This window comes from Silene latifolia, chromosome 8, assembly GCF_048544455.1.
Source record: "Silene latifolia isolate original U9 population chromosome 8, ASM4854445v1, whole genome shotgun sequence".
Classification (NCBI taxonomy): Eukaryota; Viridiplantae; Streptophyta; class Magnoliopsida; order Caryophyllales; family Caryophyllaceae; genus Silene; species Silene latifolia.
In genome coordinates this window covers 44409449-44418744 of record NC_133533.1, presented here as the reverse complement: position 1 = coordinate 44418744, position 9296 = coordinate 44409449, and the positions used below count along the sequence as shown (strand labels likewise).

Below are 9296 nucleotides of genomic sequence, written 5' to 3'. Positions count from 1 at the left end.
TACCGAGTAGGAAATCCTACCTGGAAAGCACAACAATGATCGGACGGTATCAACAATTTTGTATCAAAAAGTCTCTTCTACGAACCCTCCTCCTATCATATAACACATAGAGGCTACACATCACAAACTACACACAAAACCCCAATCTCTAAATTAGGGTTTACCCAAACTTACAAAACATTATAAAAATTATATTAAAAGCTTACCCTCGACGCAGGGAACTCAACGATACGAATAACGACAAGAACGATCGTCGAACTCGGGAATTGCTAAGGATGCGATTAGGAAGATGAATGGTTGCTTTCTCTCTTAAACAGGGTTTTAGGTTTTGTAAAAGTGATTTAAAACAATGACGACTATGTTTAAATACCTTAATCGCATAATTAACAAAACCCGAGAAAACTCCCCGTAAACCGGACACTCGATCGAGTACCCAAGGTACTCGATCGAGTACCCCTTACTCGATCGAGTACCCCTTACTCGATCGAGTACCCAACAGGTCAGAAACTATTTTATCTCGCAACTTACCCTTACTCGACAGAGTAAGGGCTACTCGATAGAGTACCCCAAGACTTATAAATACGGAGTATTACAGTCGCCTCTGACTGACCATGAGATGTCTGTCCTCTCTGAGCTTTTCGCTCGTGTCAACTTAATGAACGCTAAGTTTTCTTATGACTCGTCTCAATTAAACTGCAATGCGATTCTGAATCACTATGAGGAATTTGACTTGAGTGACTACCCACCTCACTTAGCCAAAGAACTTTACAAACGGGAAACCAGAACCCCCATCATTGAGGAGACCGAACCTATTAACGTAGGGACCGACAACACACCTCAAGAACTTAGGATAGGGACAACCCTTGACCCCTCGGAAAGACAACAGTTCATTGACCTCCTCCACGAATACAAGGACGCATTCGCCTGGTCCTACAGAGATATGCCTGGGATTGACAGGGAAATCGCAGCGCACAGGATACCCATTAAGCCCGGAGCTAAACCCGTGAAGCAAAACCTGAGCCAGATGCGTCCTGAATGGGCCTTGAAAATCAAAGAAGAAGTGGATAAACAGTTCAAGGCTGCGTTCATCAAAGTGTCTAAGTACTCTGATTGGGTGGCCAACGTTGTTCCTGTACCAAAGAAAGACGGGAGAATTCGGGTTTGCGTAGACTTCAGAGATCTGAATAAGGCAAGCCCAAAGGACGACTTCCCTTTACCACATGTTGACATTCTGGTGGACAATACCGCCGAGCATGCTCTCCTATCATTCATGGACGGGTATGCTGGGTACAACAAGATCAAAATAGGTGAGGAAGACCTCCACAAGAATGCATTCACTACACATTGGGGTACATAATGCTACATGGTCATGCCCTTCGGCCTCATCAATGCCGGGGCAACCTATCAAAGAACCGCTACCACTCTCCTACATGATATGATGCACAAGGAGGTAGAGGTATATGTCGATGATATGATTGTCAAATCAAGAGAACAGGACGGCCACATCAGCGCCCTCCAGAAATTCTTCGCTCGTCTGCGGAAGTATAACATGAGACTAAATCCTCATAAATGTGCATTCGGGGTCACCTCCGGAAAACTCTTGGGACATGTCGTCAGCAAAAGAGGCATTGAGATTGATCCAACTAAAATCAAGGCCCTTCAAAAAATGCCACGACCTAAGAACAAGAAGGAGATTCGGGGATTCCTCGGTCAGGTTCAATATATCAGCCACTTCATAGCCAAGCTCACCATGATTTGTGAACCAATATTCAAGAAACTTCGCACCTCCGATCACACAGATTGGGACGACGATTGTCAAAGAGCCTTCGACAGGATCAAGAAAATCCTATTCAAACCTCTTGTCCTCATGCCACCTCAACCAGGGATTCCTTTATCCCTATACCTAACTGTCACCGACACAGCCATGGGAGCAATGTTAGCATAAACAGTCGACGGTAAAGAACAAGCCATCTACTACATCAGCAAAAAGTTCATCGATTATGAGACAAGGTACACCCAACTGGAAAAGACACGCCTTACCCTAGTATGGTCAACAAAGAAGCTGCGGCATTACATGCTCAGCTACACGGTCCACATCTACTCCAAGATGGACCCGGTCAAATACATCTTCGAAAAACCCGTACTAAACAAAAGGCTGTCTAGGTGGACACTCATGCTGTCCGAGTTTGATCTCAAGTACCCCTCAAGGTTATCAAGGGAAGAGCAGTCGCCGATTTTCTAGCAGAGAATCCCATCAGCGAGGATCCAACAACAGACACATGGTCACTTCCTGACGAAGACATCCTTTGTGCCGACACCAACGCATGGGACCTATACTTCGATGGTGCATCTAATCTTAGAGGCTTCGGGGTAGGAATCCTTCTAATATTACCCGAGGGAGAACATGTTCCGATCTCAGTCAAGCTAGACTTCGCCGTCACCAACAACGCCGCTGAATATAAAGCATGCCTCATCGGCCTTCAAGCAGCCATAACACTTGGCATCAAGAGACTGAGGGTCCACAGCGACTCCTCGCTCATCATCAATCAGGTGTCCAGATCGTGGAAAATCCGAAGTGACAGCTTAGCTCCCTACCGAGCAATCAGTCAAGAGGCTGAGTTCTTCGACCAAGTCAACTACTTCCACCTACCGCGAGAGAAAAATCAATTTGCTGATGCCCTAACAAAACTTGCCGCGCTCGTCAATATACCTGACGACATGACATCGATGCCCCTATGTGTCGAGAGAAGGAGGGAGCCAGCTCACATTTGCGCCATCAACAACGACGAGGAAAACCATGTCGAATCCTGGCACTAAGCCATCCTCAAGTACAAAACCAAAAACGAATTCCCTCCCAACTCTGACCCAAGAGGACAAAGAGCCATCCTTTTACTTGCATCACAATTGGTGATAAACCAAGATCAACTATACAAAAGAACACCCCAAGGGATCCTCCTCCTTTGCATTGACCATGATACCGTCGTAAAGTATCAAAAATAATATTTAGATTCCGAACTAAAACTATAGATAGTGATAGTAAGGGTCGAACCACAAGGAGGTAGGGAGTTATAGTTGTCTTAATTTTAGTCTAGGAAATTTGGGGGGTTTTGATTGAATTATAATTAAACTAAATGCAAATAAGTAAATAGGCAAATGAAACTGACGATGTAAACAATGATAGAAGAAATGCTAAGACGGTCGGTTCACTATAGCTGCGATGGCACAAAATCCTAGGTAAGTCTGAAATAAAGTCGTGTGGATGGGTAAATAACAAGTCCTCTCAGTCCAAGTTAACCAGTAGCTCCTTTCGGCCTATGCTACTAGCCCCTAAGTCTCACTAATGCTAGCTCTCACACTGAAAAGTAATTCTTAAAGCCTAAATTACCTGTCTTTCGATCTTGGCAATTTAGTCGTTCTAATTCATTAATTATTTCCCTCCCGTATCTCTCGATCTTAATGGGTTGGTCAATACTAAGCATCTAACAGGTCCCCTCTCGGTCTCGTTGTCAAATATTGCAATTAATAAATTAAAACGGTGCTAATCATACACGCGTCATTCAATCGACCAGAGAAGCCAGTCGATCGACCAATGCCCTAACTCAGGTCGCCTAATTCTACGCCATCTACGCTATAGATCCCCTACATCCTAGCACAGGGTAATTTAGCTACTCATACTTGTGATAAAAACAACAATGAAATTAACGAACAAAGATATTGAATGCATGATTAAACTAACGAAACAAGCAATTAACATGAGATGATAAATTGGCTTTTGGGAAACTACTCTAACAATTCTAAACTATGAACGAAATAAAGCAGTAAACTGAAATTGGAACAAAGAAATACCGAATGGAATTGCAGAGAAAGGAAGAATCCGAAAAGCAAGAACGAAAGCAAATTGTATTCGAACAATTATGCCCTAATGCTAAACTCAATATGGAACCCTAATAAATTTTGATGATCAAGACTGAATAAAAACTGCCTAGTTATTCTGAAAACTAAGGTTGTTATATAGGAATAATCCTGCGTAACCTTTATTCCTAAACCTAATCACAATGGGCTTTGGAATTCTCGATCTTTTAACTTGCGCATCAGCTCGTGAGGTGGTCGATCGACCACTTGTACCAGTCGATCGACCACAGGCGCTGTACAAAATTGCATTCTGACGATTCCTGCAGCGCGCACCGAGCTTAAAACAGCTGCCATTTCTTCGTCACTTGGTGAAATCAGACGTTCTACACGGCGTTGGAAAGATAAGAGGATAAGCTTTCACCTCCAATTGGAATCACTTGATTATCAAGTCTAGAACTCGAGATATGGCCATCTGAATAAGGCTGCAATGTCGAGAAGCATTCTGACAGTCTATAGACCATGTAGGCCAGTCTATAGACCACTGTAGCTGGTAATCAGCTTCTAAACTCTTGCAAATATATCTTTCAGGCCTTGAAATGCGCACCAAGTTCACTTCTCGAGCTTTCCCTTCATGTCAAATGCTATGCTAAACACTTTGGGACGGATTTGGCTCATTATCTACTCAATTCCGCAATAATCTGCAATATTACATAAAAAGGCGGAAGTCGACGAAAAGGGGCAAATAGTAGAATAAACTACTAATAATAGACATAAAATGCGTGGAAATAAAGATGTAAAACATCATATTATAAACACGCATCAAACTTCCCCAAACCAAACCTTTGCTTGTCCCCAAGCAAACTAAATGCAAAACTAAATCTTGATAGAAAGGAGCAAAACATGGACAAACTGGAAACCGTCTACTTAAACCAATTTAATGCTTATGAATCAACTACTAACAGCGCAATGTAAAGCAAATGAATTTATGCATATTCCAAAAAGATGTTGAACTTTTGTCCTTGCAAGACTTTCAAAATTGGATTCTCCCGGGTCACGCTTCTCTCAACAAAGAAAATGGTAAGCAAATATATGTGTAAGAGAGAAGGAAATAAGAGTCGCTCACCTAAACTACGACCGACATAATCGTGCATGCAATATAGTATGATAAGTAATTCCAGCTACCGTGCACATACCTTCCAACCAATCAAAGTCCATTACATGCCGAGTACTTGCAAAGATATGGATAAGTGAGGCTATGGGTAAGAAAAGGCAAAACGATATGGGAATGAGAGGGAAATAGCCAAGCTAGGATCCTATCAAACCGAATAAATACATCCACTTCTAACTCAATGAAATAAGCTCAAATGCCATAATGAATTAGGCAAACACTTCACTAATCCAAATATCACTCCTCATAAAATATAAAGCAAACATAGGAGTAAACTTTTTTTCTTTTTTTTTTCTTTGTCGTTTCTTTTTCTTTTGTTTTCTTTTTTTCCGTTTTTTTTTTGCAGTCACTATTTTTCAATTTTTTTTCATTTTTCTTTTCTCCTTCATTCATTACCAACTTTATAGAGTGCAAATCGAGCCAAAATTGATACAATACAACGAATACCACTAAAACTACTAAACTAGCTCAACAAGGGTAGGCTTAGTTTATGGATTGTAGCTAAAGGGTCAACTGACAATTTTTGGCTAATGTGAAGCTAATGGGTAAAATGAATAAAAGGGATTTTCGCAAGCATTCTCCAAACATGCAATACCAACCACTAACCCGAATGTATGCAGGCAAAAAGAAATTAAATGTCATACTTGTGCAAATTAATGTTACACGATATACAGGGAGTAACTACTCACAATCTGATGTGACCATAATTGGCGCATATTTAGCCCCCGAATTACCATTGTTTCCATGCTTTTTAGTGCCTATTTGGGTCATTTCTTATCTTTAGTTCTTTGTTTTGCATATTCTTTGAGATTTTGATCCCTTGGTAGGAAAGGAGTAAGAATCTTGCATTTTCATGGCAAAACGAGGCTAAATTGATTGTATTCAATGACCAAGCATCAAGGAGAGACAAGACTAGAAGGCCTTTGTACATATCATAGTAGAAGAGCAATGTTGAGAAAAGGATCCTTGAGTCCCCGAGGAAATCCCCAAGGAATTTATGAAGAAAAGGGAAGAAAAGAAGAAGAATTGAAGCTGACCAACAATCCGAACGGATTGTACCAAATCCGCCCGTCCGTCCAGCCCAATCCGAGCGTCCCACCCTGGAATCCGCTCGGATTCCCCCTCACAAATCCGAGCGTCTTGCACAAGAATCCGCTCGGATTCCTCAGCCCAGATCCGGCCGTCCCGACTCAATCCGCACGGATTTGATGACAAAGACGTTTTTCATTCTTCAAGCTACGAAAAGAGAAGCCCTTCTCTCAGAAAATACCGGATTCTCCTTGCTCAACTTAAAAAGTGTAATTACTAGTTTAGCCCTTAGTTAACCCTAATGCATCCTCCCTAATTTTCACTATAAATACCCCATTAGGCTAATTAGAGGAGCATGTTCTTCTTATCAATAATTAGTGTAGTTAATATCAATCAAATCTTTCTTCAATATTGTAATCAAGCATTAATCAAGTTTTAATCCAAGTTTTAGTTCTTTAATCTCTCTCTTGCTCTTCCTTTATTTTGGGTAATTGAAGATTATTTGGGTTATTATTGGGAGATTGACAACCTCTCAATCTAGGATTCAAGTACTTCTATTATTCTTGCTTTATTATTGGAATCATTAGTAGGTATAATCTCTTAATCCCTTTTTAATTATTGTTAATTACTTTCATTTATTCATCATGTTTCATTATGTTAGTATGATTGACAACCTTTCTAGCATGATCAATATGATAATGAGTGAGTAGTCTCTTAACTTGGGTTTAATGGGTGATTAGGGGAAACCAACATGGGGAATGATTCATGCTTAAATCAATATGCTTTCATATCTTATTTGCTTGCTTGTTTTGATCTTAATACATGCACATGTTATATTTGATGAAATGCTAAGCCTATGAATCCTTGCATTTACTATCATCTTCTATCCTTTCAACTTGACTTGTAAGACATAACCCAACTCGAGTCTTGTTAGACCATGCATGTGTTGAGTAGGAAAGATTAAGTCGACTTGTAGGTGTTGTACAATCTAATCGATTCGGCTCCGGGACCCAAACTTTCCTAGGATTGTAAGATATAACCCAACTCAATCCATCACAACAATAATTGCTTGCTTATAATTTGAGAACATGTTTGTATGATCATATCCCATGATTCCCCTATGAACCCATGACACCCTAGTGCTTTTAATCAATTGTTTACACCCCTTATTTTATTCATCTTGCTAGTTTATTTTCATTGTTATTTTAGTTTAGTAACCTTCTACATCAACCCAATTTGTGACACCCCTTAGACACTACTAGTTACAATAGAATTCTCATTTCAATACCCATCCCTTGGGATCCGACCTTTACTTGCCTCTTTACTAATTGTAGAGTTGTTTGTGGAGTATAAATTGTGTTTTGTATCGACCATTGACCAACGACCACATATGCTTAATTGTGAACATGAAATGGCCTCGATCAAAAATGGCGCCGTTGCCGGGGACGGTGTTTAATTGATTTAAGATTTCTTTTATTGTTATTAGTTGTGTCTTTTTCACCTTGGGGAAGTAAAACTCCTCAAGGTTTGTTCTAATTGTTTTCGAGTTGTTTGATATTTTGCATGTCTAGAAGGTTACAAAGAGATTTGTTACCTTTTGACCGTGAAATCGAAAGAACCTTGACGAATAATAGGAGACTTGTTAGGAGGAATTTGGGAGGTGTTGGTAAAGTTGTTCAACCCACTAGTGAGTTTGTCAATCCTTTCGCAATAGAAGGAGAAGAAAACCCATTACACAATATCCCACAAAATCCACCTACAATGCCTAAATTCTCGTCACACTCTATACCCACCGAGGAGGATCTACCAAATGGTACTCCTACACCGCAACATCTCACCGGTAATTTTATTGCCAAGTCCGCCTTCATCCAACTAGTTGAGAGGAGCCAATTCGGGTGAATGCCTAGTGAGGACCCTCATTCTCATATGGAAACCTTTTGCGATTATTGTGAAGCTATCTCTCAAACGGGCGTGACTCAAGACCAAATAAGATGGGTCTTATTTCCTTTTTCGTTAATCGGCACCGCAAAGCAATGGTTGAAGGGCCTTGATAAGGCCACCCTTGGAATAGATTCTTGGAAGAAGCTAGCTCTAGCTTTCTACAAAAAATTCTACCCACCGGAAAAGACTAACATGCTAAGAGCTCAAATTACGGGTTTTAAGCAATGGGATGAAGAATCTTTGTATGAAGCTTGGGAGCGGTTCAAAGGTATTTGTCGCTCATGTCCTCACCATGGACTTAGCGAATGGTTTTTAGTGCAACAATTTTGGAATGGTTTATATGAAGATTCAAGGAACATTCTCAATATGGGATCAAATGGAATGTTCACCGAAGTTGATGACAATCAAACATGGAACAAGATTGAGGAAATGGCGGTCCATAATTCACAATATAGTAGGCCTCGCAAGGCTACTAGAGGAGGAAAGTATGAAGTGGATTCCGTTACTTAATTGGGTGCTCAACTTAGTGCTCACATTGACACAATCAACTTGAAGTTTGAACAAGCTATGGCTAGACTTGAGGAAAACTCAAAAACATCAAAGCATCATGTCAATGCCATGACGGCATCCTCATCAATCCCAAGTGGGATATGTGAGAATTGTGGAACTTTGGGTCATGACTCAAGTGAGTGTAGGGGAACAACCGAACAAGTTAATGCTTTCCAAGCTTACAAAAGTGGTACCCCTTATTCAAATTTTTACAATGAAAACACCAAGTTCCATCCAAATCTCTCATACAAAAGCCAAAATGTTCAAAACCCTCAAACAACATACACTCCACCACCCATGAGAAATCAAAATCAAAGACCCTTTTACAATCAAAACCAAGGTTACCAAAATCAAAATCCATACAATCACCAAAATGACCAAGGTTTTGATGTCCAAAAAGCGGTCCTCCAAATGCAAAAGAATCAACAAGAATTTTTCACCCAAATGCAAAAAGATAGCCAAGCAAAAGATACCACCATCAACAACATTCTAGCTCACACCAAGATGTTGGAAACACAATTGACTCAACTAGCATCTTCAAGCTCACAAAGACAAAAGGGGCAATTACCACCTCAAAGTAATCCCCCTAGACATGAAACGGTTAGTGCCATTCACTTGAGAAGTGGTACAAGATATGAGGCACCGAAGGAGCAAGTTGAGAATGAAGTTGTGAAAGCTAGTGAAAAGGAAGAAATTGTGCAAAGTCCCAAAGAAAGGGAATCATCAAAAGAAGAAAGTTCAAAGAAAAATGAAGACA

The 9296-nt window shown here is 40.4% G+C and overlaps 1 non-coding gene across 1 annotated transcript; it reads right to left on the bottom strand.

The window, feature by feature from the left end:
- Window positions 1-8182: 8182 nt before the first annotated feature.
- LOC141597563 (small nucleolar RNA R71) lies at window positions 8183-8289 on the bottom strand. The gene has a single exon (XR_012522793.1). It is a non-coding gene; the product is annotated as a small nucleolar RNA R71 (small nucleolar RNA).
- Between the last annotated feature and the right edge of the window lie 1007 nt (window positions 8290-9296).